The 18857-nt window shown below is 35.1% G+C and overlaps 1 protein-coding gene across 4 annotated transcripts in view; it reads right to left on the bottom strand.

The window, feature by feature from the left end:
- mRRF2 (mitochondrial ribosome recycling factor 2) overlaps positions 1–17920 on the bottom strand; it is a 45491-nt gene extending 27571 nt beyond the window's left edge. Inside the window, exon 1 of one of the 4 annotated variants that reach the window (XM_089090769.1) lies at positions 17885–17920. The gene's annotated coding sequence lies outside the window, so the exon portion shown is untranslated. Of the gene's footprint in view, positions 1–17698; positions 17816–17884 lie in introns of those variants that run through there. The other 3 variants (XM_089090766.1, XM_089090768.1, XM_089090767.1) reach the window with 3 other exon arrangements.
- Between the last annotated feature and the right edge of the window lie 937 nt (positions 17921–18857).

Genomic DNA, 18857 nt, shown 5'->3' with positions numbered 1-18857 from the left:
ACTAATTATATGTAATCACATTTATTTTCTCGATAAATTACCATAAGGTATTTTTTGCTACGTATCATATTAATGTGTGTTTCGTAATTTGTTCTGTTGTGATTTCTTTATTTTTCATAAATTTTTGTGTGTATATGGCTCTTGGGCTTTGGAAATACGCGATCTATCTATCTATCTATCTATCTATTTTTGTGTTTTATTGAAATTTAAATGTATTTAATATTCTTAATTTCCAAAATGAGTTTTTAGTTCTTGGAACCTTTACAACTACATGATTGTCAGCCATATTTTATATTTTATTTTATTCTTACGCTAATTTCAAGAGGAGATAGGAGAACTGACCTCAGAATCGCCGTTCTCCTTTCTTTGCAGACTTTAGGAGAAATGTCTTGGTTCAAAAAACGGGAAAATGAACCAAGGCCTCAGAAGACGGGGGACAAAAAACACAACTAACCGACAATCTGTTCTTGAGTGACTTGGCTCAATGGCAATCCTCCTCTCTCTTCCAACCACAATTTTATGGCACATATTGTTGGTAAAAGAAACAATCGTGGCAAGCTGTTTCTTGTATTCAGTTTGAGTTAAGACATTAGAAATTTGGTAGTTATAAAGCACCCACGGTAACTCTCGTTCTTGTATCTGTCTTCATTTCATCCTGTGTCTCCCAAGAAATTAAACAACCCTCCTCTTTCTATGAATTTCTAATTTGTGAAAAAAAAAACAGTTAGATAATCAATAAATACATTTTCTAAAACTACACTGTTAATCAAAACTCTGTCAAAGAAACTACTCTGCAGGGATGCGTAGCTTCTGTGATAGAGTTACGGACTTACAGCTGCTGCTTTATAATTACAAAAAGTTTTCAAAACTTCCCTAAAGCTGCTGCTTTATCACTACAAAGAATTCCGAAACTTCTCTATGATATTAAAGAAAATCATTTTATTAGTTAGGTTAGGATTCACAAGTAAATTATTCAATTAGGACTCAAAATGAAATAAGGAATTTTAATCATTGTTGAAAATTAATCTAGACAAAAAGTGTCATTGCAATGAAATTATAGGGCTAATATGTTTTCTCCTTAATGTTCAAACTTTCTTGAGCATTCAAAACGTGAAAAAAGGAAATGCTGCATAAAGCTGCAATAAAAAAGACTGTTCATAAGAATCCTTTTGAGTGGAATGGTTTTGCAAGGAATGAGATTAGGCTAGACGAGTACCTTCTAACCTTGCCTCAACTACACTAACTATACACTAACTCTTTTTGAAAAAGAAAAAATGATGAAGAGATTGTTGTCAGTGTAGTTTCACCATTATATCTGTTAAGACATTTTCTTTTCTGAAATATCACTGAGTCACTCTTTCTTTCATTTTCTTTTTAAATATCACTGGGTAAATATCCCAAGACAAGAACTTGATTGAGCCAAGGCAGGAGAAGAGCTGATTAAAGCACATTCTAAAACTCACCTAGTAGAACAGAACATGCCGTAAAATTTCTCAGGTTCCACTTTACAACAATCAACATGCACAGAGTTTTCCCTGTTCAACTTTCAAGACAAAATATCATAAACTCACAAATTCCATTGAGATGCAACCTGATCCATATTAGATAATAAATGTCCATTCTCAGAATTATAAATTTAAAGTTTATAAAACGTTATGACAATAAGTTTGAAATAAGTTTCTGGAGACTCGAGCAAAAGGATGGAATGACGAGGGGGGTTGATAACTCTCTGCTAAGGAAATCAGAGAAATTTTAAAAATGGTGGATCTAGACAGATATAAAAAAGGAAAAAATAATTTTTAAAGGAGAGATTTTATTGCTGTGTGGTGCTTACACAATATATTATCAAAGCATGCGATAAAATCAAGGGGACTGCTGAGAGCAAGAAATTAAACTTTCAAAAAATTTCTTTGGGAATCTGGAGGGGAGGGGTCTTGACCCCCAAAATACACCAATGACTACTAGTACTACTACTATTACTACTACTAATATTACAACTATTACTACTAATATTACTACTACTACTATTATTACTGCCATTAAACAACATCCAAAGAGTTTAAGTGCATCAAGTTGTCAAAATAGCATAGACACAATTTCTCAGGAATAGAATAGTGTTTAGAGTTGAAACTTTCAGGGAAGATGATGGGGATGCAAAACTAAATGAAGTCACTTTATGCATGCAGGTTGGCAAAAGAGCAGATCAGCAATGTCCCAGGAACAACTAAAGTTACGAAGTTGAAACTCTCCGGACTACTACTACTAATACTACTGAGCCAAATCAAAAGAGTGTAAGTGCAATCAGGGTGTCAAAATGGCATGGATGCAATACCATAGGAAAAGAACAGGGTATTTCGTTGAAACTATCAGGGAATGTTGAGGGGGATGTTGAACTAAATCTCAACACACTATATGCTTGCAGGCTGTCAAAAAGGTGTATCAGCCATATCCCATGAACAGCTTAATTAAGTTGAAACTTTCAGGATATATATTGACAGTGATGTTAAACTCACAAAAAACACTATGTGCATATAACTGGTACTACTATGTCTACTACTAACAAGGCACTTACTATGACTGCTATTATGATGACTACTATATCTACCACAACTACAACTAGATCTACTACCACTACAACAACTACTGCTATGACTACTACTACCAATAAACCATTAAAAGTTATGTAAAAAAAACATACATTATTTTCTAAAAACTTTTCCTTAATTGAAGGTTTTCAAAGAAAAGTAAAGAGCTACATTAAGCCTATGATAAGTAGAAATAATGCCAAGTAATAATTCAAGCCTAAAACAAAGATAGACCACAATCAATAAATCAACAGAATAAAAATATTATAACAGACATTACAATAACTAATCAAGTCAAACTTTGAACAAACAAAAACTATTTCCAAGAGCAGTAGGGCTAACACACACTGTGCCTTCTAAATACCAGAACATCATTAGCACTTTACTTAAAAAATATACATTATAAACGTTTTCTCTTTTATAAAGTTAACAAATTCAAAATTAGCTAGACTTTCAGGAATGAATATCAATATGCATTATCTAATTCCCATTAGTTCATTTCAGTAATTTTGGTAAGAGGGGCATCCTACCCTGGGCGCCAGTTCGTGGGAGGTGTTTCATCATAAGGCACTTTTTGTTCTCGTCAAATAAATTTGAACCCTAATTTTCCAGCTCTGGAATGGACCAAAATTTAGGAATGGAGAGTAGGCATGGCTTTTTTTGGGGAGTGATAGGGATAGAAGAGAGGACAGGGGGAAGGTTCTCTCCCTAATAAAAAAATTCCATATGTAACCTTATTTGTAAGAAACAGATTTGTGCATTTGTTTCAAACTCACCAAGGTATTTAGGCAGGAGGAGGTGGCCTAACCTGAGAACCTTCAAAAGTTGGTTATAATTTCACAAGAGTACCAATGGATACTGCCATTCTGAGTTTTGAACACCAAAAGTAAAACGTGTGCGTGGTATTGTACATCATTTGTATTTGGGACCTTTATATTTAGTACAACACATGTTTTATTTATTTTTCATTTGTCAACTTCGAAATTGGTATAGTACTTCCAGTATCAACACAACTATAGTATTAAGTTCCAATTAGAAGATTTATGTGAATTTTGTAGTTGAAGTGTGCTGGCATTTTTTAAATAACTAAAAAGGCACTTATTATTTTTGTTTATTTTCTTTTCGATTTTTTCATTTCCCAAAAGACCCCAGATTAAAGGAAGTATAGTTTGTTATGTTTAGAAGGAAAGATCCATAGAGCTCTTAAAATTTTTTAATGTTTTAAGGTACAAACTTATCTTTTTGTACTTTCACATTGTGTTCAAAGTTGCAATGTTTGTTTTGCATTTATTTGTGCTTTCTAATACATTTATAGTAAGGGCCATATATATGTGCTGTGGAAGGAGTGAGCAACATTTCAAATTTCACAGTACAAGCACTATTCAGTTGGACGAAAAATCTTATTATTGTCTTGTCCACAATTCAATGTCATATGGATTATGTTCAGTATAGTTCTTTTAAGAGCATTATGAAAAAAAACTTAATGGACAAAGTGCTTTTTCATATATACTCAGAAGGAAAAAAGATGAAGGTTGAAAATGAAAAATCACAACTTAACTTCCATAGCTCATATACTACAAAACATTTGGTTGAAGTTATAATTGTCTCCATAAATCATTGTTATTAACACTGCATATTATTTTATCCACTCTATATGAACATAGTCTACAAGATGCCTATCTGTACATGACAATTGCCTTGAAGATGGATTTAAATATGCATGCATCAGTTGCTTCTGATGAAAGAAGCTATCTTTGAAACAGGACAGCCAAGCAATAATTGGCAAATTTGAGTATAATCCACATAGAACATGATATGGCTTTGAAGCTTCCATATGAATATATTATGAAAACATTTGCTTCAAGAAAAACATGAAAAGTTAAATTTAGTGTACAGGACAAGATTTATTGCATATAATTTAAATTGCATACGTACAGTATCACCAATAAAATGTTGTTACATGGAATCTTAAGAATTTTCCTTCAACGTTGTTGTACATGTTAGGATTCGCATAAAAAAACTATAAACATATAGTAAAATAACTTAATAAATATGTAATAAACATATAAAATCTTTTGAGAAGAAAATTAACCATAATATGGGTCTGCTGATCTACAAACCCATATGTAATGGCTTTGCTGATCGAGGGGTGCCAAATGGTCTAGATCCATCCCTGGATTGCTGAGTACTCATCAAAATCTATGTCTTAAAGCTTTTATTTATTTATTTATTAATACCAAAATACAGTAAGCTTTATCAAGCTTGTCACATTAAACAATTAAAAAAAAGTCTATGACAATGCTGACAACATAATACACACATACAATTCTATGAAAAATAACGCACTACGTAAACATAACAACTGAAACATACAGTAACATACCAAACTAATTGAAACATATCTGATAATAGCTGAAACATACCGAAAAGTAAGCATACAAAATAACTGAAAACATACTGGTCACAAAACAGCTAATACAAAAAATATAAATATTCTCAAAACGGATTGTGATAAGACCTAGTATTTATGGTACGAGATTTAAATGTCATAAGGCAAAAAAGGCAATTTTATGAAATATCTCTTGATTGGGAACGCTAGGAAAAATAAAAGTTGGGCTACACCAATTAGATTACCACCATCAAAAAGTCTTAACTGGAGGCTTACAGCCCAAGAAACTGTTTTGTAAGAAAAAATTCTCAATTGACATGAATTTGCAAATCAAAGTTCAAATGAACAACAATTTGCAATTGAAAAAAGAGGGGATTCATTGGAAAGCCTGGAAGTCATCAAACATGATATAGAATTTGAATAAAAAGTACACACTTGAAATTCAAAGCCAGGAACTTACAGTCTATTATCTTCAAAAATAAGAAAAATTGCCTTCAATAGCACTAATGTGTCTGTTTTTTTTTTTCTTCTTCTGTTTTTTTTTTTTTGTCAATGGGGTTATCACACAGTATGGATGATCTTAGATATACAAATTCGGATTACTCCCTTTTGCTCAATAGACTTTTGAATGTCAGCTCCAGAAGAGAAATGTTGATATAGCATGCAGCATCCAGACCATTCATTATTATGATTTTGATGACACCAAAGAGTTTGTTAACATAGAATAATTTTTAGTTGTGCTACAAGTTGCTCAGTGGACTTTTGGGTGTTGGTTTCAGAACAGAGGAGTTTTGTACATTACCACATCCATGCCATTTGCTACTATGCTTCTGATGACATTCCAGAGTTTCCAGTCATCACCTTTGAAAATAAATTGTTCAATTTACCATTGCTCAGAGCCATTTGACTGATCATCTTATTCCAGTGACCCAATTCACCTTTTACCCACGCCTCTTCTACTTCCTCAGGTTTGTCCCAAAGGATAAAAACATACATGCAAAGCAGTAGAGTTAATCTTACTTTTGAATGAAGGTAAAGTCTCTGGTTCCTTTCCTGGGCATGTACCTAATCCATATCTATATAATAACTTTATTAATTATGTATTACTGTACTATTTCCAGTGATAGTTCTAGGCCTAGGGTGGGGACAGCTGCCCCTCTCCTAGTTTTTTTTTTACATCTGACACTAAATTCCTTTTATCTTATATTTTTACACTCCTATGGTATACCTTGCAACCCCCCCCCCAGATATCAAGACCCAAAATGGCTATTGCATTTCCTGTCTGATTTTGCTGTCCTTAATTGATATCATCTTTATACTAGAAATATTTGAATACAGCATAAGAATGTTTTTTTTTAGAGATAGATCTTTATGGGTGGGAAGTAATCGTAGGGGTAAAGTAAAGTGGGTAAATATGGAGTATTTTAAATTACTGGCTTAGGAATAAGGTGTACATATCACTCAATGCCTTTTTTATGCTCTCTCTGAATATAATTGTCACTTTACTTGCAAACTCAATTGTAAGCCCTTTACAGACCCTCAAAGACAATACCTTCTACTCTCATTTTAGATGCCACTTATACACCTCTGTTAGCATCACTTTTGTTTATTAAATAAAAAAAAACAAGTTTTTTTTAACTGAAAGTAAGGAACGACGTTAAAACTTAAAACGAACAGAAATTATTCCTTACATGGAAGAGGCTGTCCCCTCCTCAACGCCTCGCTCTTTACGCTAAAGTTTTTTATTGTTTAAAAAAATAGAGTTGTGAGAAAGTCAAACTTTATCGTAAAGAGCGAGGCGTTGAGGAGGGGACAGCCCCTTTCATATACGGAATAATTTCTGTTCGTTTTAAGTTTTAATGTCGCTCCTTACTTTCAGTTAAAAAAAACCCTGTTTTTTTATTTAATTTCTGAACGTTTTCGAATTAATGCAGGGTTTGATTTTGGCTCACCATACATGAATAATTAAAACAAAATTTTCATATTACTTTTACTTTTATTTGGTTAAATGGCTTTCTTGAAACTTGTTTAATTTTATTTATGAACGTTTTTATTAGTAATAAATATATGTAACTTACGAACTAACTTACATAATGAACTTCTATATTCATATATTTTTAATGCGTACTCGTATATTAGGGGGCTCGCCCCCTAGTCAATACCTCGCTCTTTAAGCTAAAGTTCGAACTTTGTTCCAACTCTTTAAAAATAACCCCTTAATCACAAAGGCCGTTATTTAGAATAAATAGCCCTTATGAAAGTACTAAAAATCTTTGGCTTAAAGAGCAAGGTACTGACTAGGGGGCGAACCCAATCATACACGTAATTTTTTCTCTTCGTTTTAAGTTTGGATGTTGCTCCTTATTTTCAGTTGGAAAACTTTTTTTTTTATATTTAATTTCTGATCTTTTTTTAAAATAATTTTGGGAAATCCGGCACCCCCTTCATTGAAATGTCCCTTCCCCCATGAAAACTTCCTTCGTGAAAAGATCCTCCTACATAAACCCCAACCCACCCACCCCCCTACTACCAGAAAAAATCCCCCCTGAAAACGTCTGTATACTTCCCACTAACCAATACTATATGTTAACATTGGAAAAGTTCACAACTTTCAGCCCTCCCCCTGGGGACTTTGGTGGATTAAGTCATCCTAAAGGACATAGTTATCATATTTTCAACTATGCTGAACAAAATGGCTATCTCAAAATTTTGATCAGGTGACTTTGGAAAAAAATGAGCGTGGGAGGGGGTCTAGTTGCCCTCCATTTTTTTGGTCACTTAAAAAGGACACTAGAACTTTTAATTTCCGTTCCAATGAGTCCTCCCACGAAATTCTAGGACCACTGAGTCGATACGATCACCCCTGGGGAAAAAAACAACAAAAAAACAAATAAACACACATCCCTGATCTTTCTTCTGGCAAAAAATACAAAATTCCACATTTTTGTAGATAGGAACTTAAAACCTCTAAAGTAGGTTTCTCTGATACGCTGAATATGATGGCGTGATTTTCATTAAGGTTCTATAACTTTTAGGGGGTCTTTCCCCCCTTTTTCAAAAATTAGCCAAATTTTCTCAGCCGCGTAACTTTTGATGGGTAGGACTAAACTTGATGAAAGTTATATATTTGAAATCAGCATTAAAATCTGGTTCTTTTGATGCATCTATTGGTATCAAAAACCCGCTTTCTAGAGTTTCAGTTACCATTGCACTGGGTTGCTCCTTACTTACAGTTTGTTACCACACAATGTTTGATACTGTTTTACCTATAAACTGAATCAACTGTGACACTATAAAGAACCATAAAATGCATAGAAAATGGGGGGAGGGAGGTAAAATATAGTGCAGCTACAATAAGAATATGTTAACTACAATTATTCTGCATATGATGAAGTAAGAATTTTTACTTCTAACCCATTTTTATAGCTAAAAGTAAGAGAAAGAGGTATCATCTTTGGGGGTCCATACTGGGCTTAAAATTGAATTTGCAAGAAAATCATAAAAAAGGCATTGAGCGGTATTTTGACCTTACTCTGGTAAATAATGAGCAGTTCATATTATTGACCTATAAATATAGTGAACATACTGCTAGATGCCATTTTTTAAGTTTTTCTGAATACAATGATTGCTTTTCTTGCAAATTCAGTTTTAAGTCTTTTTGGACCGTTGAAAATAATACTTTCTTTCTATGTTTTTTTGGAAAAAAAAAGGTTAAAAGATTGGTTCCAAACTTGCTATTTCATTATAAAATCCATTTTTTTAAAGTTATATAATCTGCAAGCATTGATTTGTCACAATTAAGTTGGATAAAAAATTCAAAACAATTTCTCCATCTGCCATATTTCTTCTGTTGGCTTTGATATTTTTTGACACTTAGATGAAACAGAAGTTTTTAAGCAGCCTACCAGAATAAGAAGAAAACATGGTGGATTTGTTTTGAATTTTGTCATTCAACTTAGTTTTGACAAATCAATATTTATGAATTACACAACATTTACAAAATGGATTTATAATGAAATTGTAAGTTTGAGACCAATGTTACAACCCATTTTGATAACAAAAAAATATGGAATGAAATGATTATTTTCAAGAGTCCTAAAAGGACTTAAGATGGGGTAAATTTCTAGTGGTGAAAGAGCATAAAAAAGGTTGTAAATTTCTAGTGGGCCTTATAATTTAGCCAAGATGAAAGTGAAAATCTTCATTTGATGCCTTTTTTTATGCTTTTCCACAATTCAGGAATCGTTTGTAGAGCTATAGTATCTTGAACAAATAAAGGGGCCCCAAAGGTATTTCATTTTTGTAACCACAAAAAGAAGTTATCAACACTAGTTAAGTTATTGAAAAGGGGTTAAAAACATTTCACTAGTTTAAAAATAGGTTTTTCAAGAGTAACACTTCCAAAAATACTTATTTATAACAATTCAAACCTCATTTATTAGGCAACTCAAATATAAACCATTTTCCTACTGTTTCAAGTTTTTCAAATGTTGTCAACAAAAATAGGACTTAATCTTGCAATTTGAAACTTTGCCATCAACAATTCACTGTATATTCCAATTCAGGGTATATTTGCTCATTCCGGGGTGGGGGTGGGTAAATTTCATGGTAAATTTGAAGTGGGCCATATAATTTAGCTAGGATGAAAGGGAAAACATCATTTGATACTTTTTTTTATGCTCTTTTATAATTCATATAAAATACCTTTGGGGCCCCTTTAAGGGTTCAAGATGCAATCATGCCCACGTTTTTCCCAGACACATCCAATAACAATTTTTAAATAGCCTTTTTTTTCAACCTAGTTGAAAGTTTTGGAAATTGGGTTTTTAAGGATGACACCCCCCCCCCCCCCCCAACAGCCCTCAGGGAAAGGGTTATAAGTTATGCCCTGAGGGAATATAAGATTTTTATAGAAAACAATGTTGTACAAACTTCAATAAGGGCTCATTCAATTGGAATTTTAAAGGGCTAGTAACCTTTTTAATAGTCAAAAGTGATTGGAGGGCAACTAACCCCCCTCTCATGCCCACTATCTCCCCAAACACATCAAATCAAAATTGCAAAATAGCCATTTTGTTCAATGTAGTTGAAAGTTCTAGAAATTAGCTCTTTGAGAATGATAAGCCCCTCAGAGCCCTCAGGGCAAGGGTTGTAAGTTATGCCCTGCAGGCACATAAGGTTATTATAGAAATTTTTGTCATAGAAACTTGAAAAAGGGCTCATTTGATTGGAAATTTAAATGGCCATTGCTCTTTTTCATACTCGCACCTGAATGGACAGCAACTAACCCCCTCTCATGCCTCCTATTTCCCCAAACACATTCAATCCAAGTTTAGAGATGGCCATTTTGTTCAACATAGTTGAAAGTTCTGGAAATTATGCATTTGAGGATGACAAACCCTCAGAGCCCCCAGGGCAAAGGTTGTAAGTTATGCCCTGGGGGCATATAAGTTTTTATAGCCTAGATAACATTGTTGCAGAAACTTCAAAAGGGGTTTATTCAAACAAATCCAATCAAAATTTTGACATAGCCTTTTTGTTCAACTTAGTTGAAAGGTCTGCAAATTGTGTCTTTGAAGATGACACTCCCCTCACATCCCTTACGGTAACGGTTTTAAGTTATGCCATTGGGGTATATAAGATTTTTATAGAATGTATTGTTGTAGAAACTTCAAAAAGGGTTCATTCAATTAAAAATTGTAAAGGCTAGTGCACTTTTTAATAGTCAAAAGTTATTGGAGGGCAACTAACCCCCCTCACACACCCACCATTTCCCCAAACACATCCAATCCAGATTTTGAGATAGCAATTTTTCAATGTAATTGGAAGTTCTGGAAATTAGGTCTTTGAGGATGACACCCCAGCCCTCAGGGCAAGGGTTGTAAGTTATGCCCTGGGGACAAATAAGGTTTTTATAGAAAGTGTTGTCATAGAAACTTCAAAAGGGGTCATGGAAATTGAAAGGGCTAGTGCCTTTTTTTATAGTTGAAAGTTATTGGAGGGCACCTAACACCCCTCTCATGCCCACCGTTTCCCTAAACACATCCAATCAAAATTTTGAGATAGCAGTTTTTTTTAACGTAGTTGAAGGTTCTGGAAAGTAGGTCTTTGAGGGTGACAACCCCCCACAACCCCCCGGGCAAGGGTTGTAATTTATACCTTGGGGGCATACAAGGTTTTTATAGAAAGCATTGTCGTAGAAACTCAAAAAGGGCTCATTCAATTGAAAATTTAAAGGGCTAGTGCCCTTTGTAATAGTTAAGTGATTGGAAGGCTTGACATTCTTATAGTAAAGATAAATGTGGGTACAATGAATTTTCTTTCTTTTCTTAGACCAGGGCACTTCATATTGAAGGAGTTGCCATAAAAACTATGAAAAGGGCTCATTCAATTGAAAATAGAAAGGGCCAATGCCCTTTTTAATAGTTGAAAGTGATTGGAGGGCAACTAATCCCCCTCTCACACCAACCATTTCCCCAAACACATCCAATCCAGATTTTGAGATAGCAATTTTTCAATGTAATTGGAAGTTCTGGAAATTAGGTCTTTGAGGATGACACCCCAGCCCTCAGGGCAAGGGTTGTAAGTTATGCCCTGGGGACAAATAAGGTTTTTATAGAAAGTGTTGTCATAGAAACTTCAAAAGGGGTCATGGAAATTGAAAGGGCTAGTGCCTTTTTTTATAGTTGAAAGTGATTGGAGAGCACCTAACACCCCTCTCATGCCCACCATTTCCCCAAACACAACCAATCAAAATTTTGAGTTAGCCATTTTTTTCAATGTAGTTGAAAGTTCTAGAAATTAGGTCTTAGAGGATGACAACCCCCTCACAACCCTCAGGGCAGGGGTTGTAATTTATGCCTTGGGGACATATGAGGTGTTTATAGAAAGCATTGTCATAGAAACTCAAAAAGAGCTCATTCAATTGTAAATTTAAAGGGCTAGTGCCCTTTGTAATAGTTAAGTGATTGGAAGGCTTGACATTCTTATAGTAAAGATAAATGTGGGTACAATGAATTTTCTTTCTTTTCTTAGACCAGGGCACTTCATATTGAAGGAGTTGCCATAAAAACTATGAAAAGGGCTCATTCAATTGAAAATAGAAAGGGCCAATGCCCTTTTTAATAGTTGAAAGTGATTGGAGGGCAACTAATCCCCCTCCCACACCCACCCTCCCATTTTCCCGTTATGTTTAGAGACTAAATGTTGCATTAAGATTAAATCAAAATGCACTGTGTTAATACTAATTCCCAATAAGGCATCTCAGCAGTATCCCAAGAACAACTGTAATATTCCTTACTTACTTGCCATGCTTTGCTTGTATTTTGTGTATGTGTGCTGTTATATATTGCTTGTGCTTTTGCTTATGCTTGCTGTTATGTATTGCTTGTGCTTTGCTTATGCTTGTATTATTTCAGGTTTTGTGACCTGGGTTTTTGAAGTATATGCTTGAAGAGACAAATCGTTACATGGTGTCAGAGTAGAAGATGGATACCTTCGTCCCATATTCTGAGCTGAACTGGGAATCGGACAATCTAAAAGAGGCTTGGACTAGATTCAAAAGTCATGCTAATCTAATGTTTGATGGACCCTTGAGCGGAAAAAGTGAGAAAATCAAGTATGCATATCTGCTAATTTGGCTTGGTGAAAAAGGACGAGATGTGTTCAGTACTTGGACGCTAGCAGCTGATGAAAAAGACAAAATTTGTGTATACCTTGCCAAATTTGATGACTACTTTAATCCACAATCAAACCCTATATTCTCCCGATATACATTCCACAAACGTGACCAAAGGGAAGGCAAAACTATAGAACAATCTGCAACTGAACTGAAAATCTTAGTGCGAGACTGCTCATATGGAGCTACGATTGTTGACAAAATGGTCCGTGATTGCCTCATCTTTGGAACATCATCCCAGAAGTTTTATAAAAGACTACTGAAATCGGGATCTAAATTGACTCTCTCAGATTCTATCAAAGTAGCAAGATCCTACACAGAAATCCAGGTACAACTTACGACAATGTCAGCAGAATCAACTAGTCATGGAAAACAAGAAGTTGATATCATCAAGAAGAATCAAAATAGACTGTGGAAACCCAATCGTGACTGAATTGAAAACCGTGAAAGTTACTTCTGTGGTGGAGACTATTCACAGAATCACCAGTGCCCTGCAAAAGGGAAGATCTGCAGTAACTGCAGAAAACCCAACCATTTTGCACGTGTCTGCCATGGTAGCAAAAGACTGTTAACATCATCAGTTCTGAAGCTCAACAAACTGACAAACTATTAATCCATCAACTAGAGATGCATAAAGTTGATGAGCAGCCATACGCTAAACTAAGAATTGCCAACCAGATCAGTGTGAAATTCAAGATTGAAAACAGGGGCATAAGCTAATATCATTACCAGACAGACGGTGGAAAGACTGAATCCAGAACCTGCAATCCACCCTACAAACCACATTTTAACAGGCTTTTGTGGTCAGACTATTCCCGTCCTGGGGACATGTAAGATCGACTGTGCCTACAAATCAAATGATAGTCAACCCATAGTTTTTTGTAGTGCAGTCAGCCCCTACTCCTATCCTTGGCTTCAGTGCGAGTCGTAAGCTGAACCTGATAAAGCTGATACTTAGTCTTCAATCTGGACAGCTCAGCACCGATAAGATACTCACCAAATTTTCCGACCTCTTTGAAGGAGTTGGGAAACTGGAAGGTGAATGTAAAATAATCCTCAAGGAAGGTGCACAGCCATCCATTCAGCCCACGAGACGAATCCCCTTGAGTCTCCAGTCCAAATTCAAGGAAGAACTAGATCATATGGAGAACCTAGAAGTCATAGAGAAGGAGACTCATCCAACTGATTGGGTGAACTCAACTGTAGTTGTTGAGAAACCAGATGGAACCTCGAGTCTGTATAGATCCTCATGACCTCAACAAAGCCATAAAGAGACCCTACCATCCCATGCCAACTTTTGAGGAAGCTGTGCAAAAGCTTGTAGGCGCGAAGTACTTCTCCAAGCTAGATGCCTGAACAGGATATTGGAACTTATGTCTTGATGACGAATCTTCCGAACTGACTGAATCTTCCAAAATTCTCAACTCCATATGGGTGATACAAATTTAGACGTATGCCCTTTGGACTCAAGTCTGCACAAGATGAGTTCCAACGCCACATGGAAGAGGCATTCAGCAACCTCAAGAGATTCTCAGTAATTTCAGATGACATGATCATCTCTGGTGTATCTGAAGAGGACCATGACAGAAATCTTCAAAAAATCCTTTTAAGAGCTAGAGAAAAGGGAGTCAAGCTTAACAAAGATAAGTGCATCTTCAAATCAGCTTCGATACCTTACTTTGGACACATCATTTCCGAAAACAGAATCCATCCAGATCCCAAGAAGATCCAAGCAATAGAAAAAATGCCATCACCCAAATCCCAGGAAGAACTACAAACAACCCTTGGGATGTTAAACTACCTCTCACGCTATATCCCAAATTTGTCAAGCCTCAATGAACCTCTTAGGACCTTAGCTAAGCAGAAGCAATTCAACTGGACGAATGAACACGAAGCCACACTCACGAAAATTAAAGCATCGATCATAACAACAATTTCACTCTTTGATCCTACAAAAAGTCAGATATAGATCCAAGTTGAAGCTTCAAAATCAAGACTTGGTGCTGTCCTGCTTCAAGAGAATACAATTGTTTCATCAAAATCACTGAATGAAAAAGAGCAGAGATACTCACAAATCGAAAAGGAGCTGTATGCCATTGTTTTTGGATGTCGCCATTTTCATCAGTATCTCTATGGCCGTCACTTCCAAGTCATCAGTGACCATAAACCCCTGGAAACAATCCTCAATCGGCCAATCAATAAGTCGTGGCCGAGACTTCAAAGAATGCTGTTACATCTACAACCCTACAATTTCAGCATAATATATTGACCAGGCACTGAAATACCCCAATACCCTGTCCCAGCTCCACTTAGAAACTGAGAAAACATTACATCACAGAGAAATTGAATACTATGAACACTCCGTTATGAAACTAATACCAATCAGTCAAGAAAAGCTATCTGAGTTGAAACAAGAAACGCTCAGAGATCCACAGCTGAGGGTTCTGAGGAAAATGGTGGAAGAAGGTTGGCCCGAAAACAGATCAATAGTTCTGTCATCCATAGCTGAATTCTGGTCAGTAAAAAGTAATCTCAGTATTGTTGGTGACATCATTATGAAAGATGACTCTCTTGTAATCCCATACAGCATGCAAATTTCTGTATTGAAAAACATCCATGCTTCACATCTTGGTTTCGAGAAGACAAACAACAGAGCCAGATCAGTCATTTTCTGGCCAAAAATGAGTCAGGCGATAGAAGATTTTGTCAAGAAGTGTGATGCATGTTGCACTTATTCTACAGCAAATGCAAGAGAACCTTTGCTTCATCACAATATTCCCAGCTACCCTTGGGAGCATGTTGGCATTGATCTGTTTTACATATCTGGAAAATGCTATCTGATCATAGTTGATTATTACAGTCAATTTTTTGAAGCTGATAAGCTGGGAATAAATGCTTACACCAACCACAAAATACAGAAGCTAAAATCTCACTTCTCTAGATTCGGGATACCCTTGATGATTAAATCTGATAATGGCCCACAATTCACTTCAGAAACGTTCAATGATTTCATGAGACAGTGGGGAATACAACACAACACCTCTAGCCCAAACCATCCTCAGTCCAACGGACTCGCTGAGAAAACAGTTGGTATTGCTAAGGCCATGATCATGAAAACAAAGAAATCAAAAACTGACCTCGAGCTAGCTCTCCTCGAGTACCGCAACACACCAGTCGATGGTCTAGCTTCCCCAGCCCAACTGCTAATGAGTAGAAACTTGAGATCCCTAGTGCCCTGCACCATTGAGCACTTATCTCCAAAAGTCGTACCTATGCAGGAATTCATGTCCGCAAGGAATAAATAAAGGGAAAGACAGAGATGCTACTATGATCAACATACCAAAAGCCTTAATCCACTGCAGATAGGCCAACAAGTTTGAGTACAGTCCAACAATCAAACCTGGCAACCTGCAACAGTCCTCCGAGAAGCAAATGCGCCACGATCGTATGTAGTACGGACGAAAGCAAACAGACAATACCACCGGAATAGAAAGCACTTGAAAGTCGTTACTACAGATGAGAAGAGTTCTGATTCAAATACTGGCAGCTCGTGAGTACACAATTTATGGAACCACTCTCCGGACTTACTCCAAACAGAGGACGTTCACTTTTGCCAAGCCCGCATGCCAGACTTGCCGTTCGCCGGGGACCAGGAAAACACTGTGGTCTCCCTGCCTTCCGCGGCTGAAGTCGACAACAGTCTCAGAAGTTCTGTAACTACCAGGAGTGGTCGACAAGTCAAGCCACCGTCAAGAATAAACCTATAATTGACAAGCCCTTCCAAAAAGAAGGGAGATGTAATATTCCTTACTTACTTGCCATGCTTTGCTTGTATTTTGTGTATGTGTGCTGTTATGTATTGCTTGTGCTTTTGCTTATGCTTGCTGTTATGTATTGCTTGTGCTTTGCTTATGCTTGTATTATTTCAGGTTTTGTGACCTGGGTTTTTGAAGTATATGCTTGAAGAGACAAATCGTTACACAACTGAGGGTATTATGTTCAAACTTTCAGGGCTATTTCTGCTCTTAAAATTTAACCAAATCAAAATAGCATAAGTGTATCCAAGCTATCAAAGAAAGCAAACAGTTTTTTTTTCAAATGGTATTAAGTTTTCTATTTCAGGTCAAATAGAGGAGGTGCAAAATTAAATTAAGCACTGCTATTTGTGTCCAGATTTTTTCAAGGGTGTATGCTGTTAAAAATTGCTGAAAAATTTTCTCCAGCATAAAAATAGCAGGCCAAACTATAAGGTCTTAAAAAAAATGATTAAAACTATTATTTTATTTTTCCCTGAAAAGACCATGTTAATATAAAACAAAACTTTATTCCCCAAATTAAGTTTTTCAAAGAATAGTAAAGAACTCCATTAAACTAAAATTAAGCAAAAATAAAATAAATAATCTACCAAGCATAAAACTACCACAAATCAGCATCAATAAATAAATGAAACCCAAAATTACAATAAGTAATCAAGTCAAACTCAAAACAAGCAGAAATTAACATGAGTAGGGCTCAAAACCCCTATACCTTCCCAAGGGAAGAACATAATTTGCACTTTACTGAAAAAAAATACAAATGAATGTGCATTGTCAGTTTAATATACATATAGGCTACTGATATTTATTAATCAAAATGTTAATATTATTTGATTTATTAAAGTCATAAAATTAAAAACATTTTATATTTTTCAGTAAAGTGCAAATTATGTTCTGGCTTTGGGAAGGCATAGCCTAGGGGTTTTGAGCCCTACTCATGTTAATTTTTGCTTGTTTTGAGTTTGACGCCATTATTTATTGTAGCCTAATTTCTGTTTGTTTTGGGTTTCATTATTTATTGATGCTGATTTGTGGTATTTTCATGCTGGGTAGAATATTTGATTTTATTTTTCCTCACTCTTGGTTTAATGGAGTTCTTTACTTTTCTTTGAAAAACTTATTTTGTGGAAAAGGTTTTTTTGATTAATATTCAGAGAGAACATAAAAAATCGCATCTAGTAGTAAGTACACTTTGTTTGTAGGTCAATAGTATGAACTTTTCAATACTTACCCTTATTCCTAGGTCAGTAGGCTAATCCATATTTACCCTATAGGCCTAGTGAATGTTTTTAGGAACGATATAAGTAAGTATTTCTCAATTTTTCCTTCTGAGGGGCCAGACAATACACTCGAAGCAGCAGAGCACTACAAAAAGTCATAGAAAAATCTTAACAGGTCAAAAGGAAAATTTAGATACCCTATCAAGTATTTTTCTATGGAACAAGCATTTGAGAAGATTTGAATTATTTGCTTTTGACATCGGTACTTCAGGTTTGTTCAATACTACAATTTTTATTACGTTAATATTATTCTCTTACGAAATTAATTACAAAAAATATTCCGAAAAGAAGTTTTTTAAAGAAAAGTAAAGGCCATATCAAACTAAACATCAGAAGGAATACAAAGCTACAATAACTCAAACTCAACCGTACATCATTTTTCAACAATAAATGAAACCTAAAACGAACAGATATTAAATAAACAAGTATAGCAAAAAACACACAACAGATACTAATGTAAATGAATAAATAAATCTTAAAACAAGTAAGGCTTCAATTGAATATGCAAATTAAACTTAAAGCGAAAAAATATTTTGCTATTGAACTATAAATGAAACTCAAAACGAATAGAAATTAAATAAACAATCATAGCAAACAAACACATCACTAAGTACTAATATACATAAATAAATAAGTCTTAAAATTAGTGAAACTTAAATTGAATGTGCAAATCAAGCTTGAAACGAACGGAAATCACTACAAATAAAAGTTTGGGTTTTGCCTCTTTCTCTCGCTAAAAAAGTCAAAAACTTACTGCGTCATTGGCGCTTTACTGAAAACCACATGTGTCTTGAACAGTTTTGGAAAGTACAAATAAAATCAATCTGAATATTTGATATATGGATATTAATTATCGAAAGATCATCAGTTGAAGATTTTATTTGACTGTAATTTTTGTTTGTCTTTTCAATGCTGTAATCACGTTTTTAGCAAAATGCTAATGACACAGTAGGCTTTAGACCTTTACAGTTAGGGAAGGGGATAGTATCCACACTTTTTGTATGTAGTAAAACTATATCATCGTGAGCGTCTTGGAAAGAACTAATACATTTAAACTAAATATTTGATATATAATGATATTAATTGCTGAAAGCTCATCAATTCAAAAAA

Source organism: Artemia sp. Qi Xiang Cuo, chromosome 6, assembly GCF_049724085.1.
Source record: "Artemia sp. Qi Xiang Cuo chromosome 6, ASM4972408v1, whole genome shotgun sequence".
Lineage (NCBI taxonomy): Eukaryota > Metazoa > Arthropoda > Branchiopoda > Anostraca > Artemiidae > Artemia > Artemia sp. Qi Xiang Cuo.
Note: the sequence above shows the minus strand (reverse complement) of the source record. Positions and strands in the feature narration are given on the sequence as shown.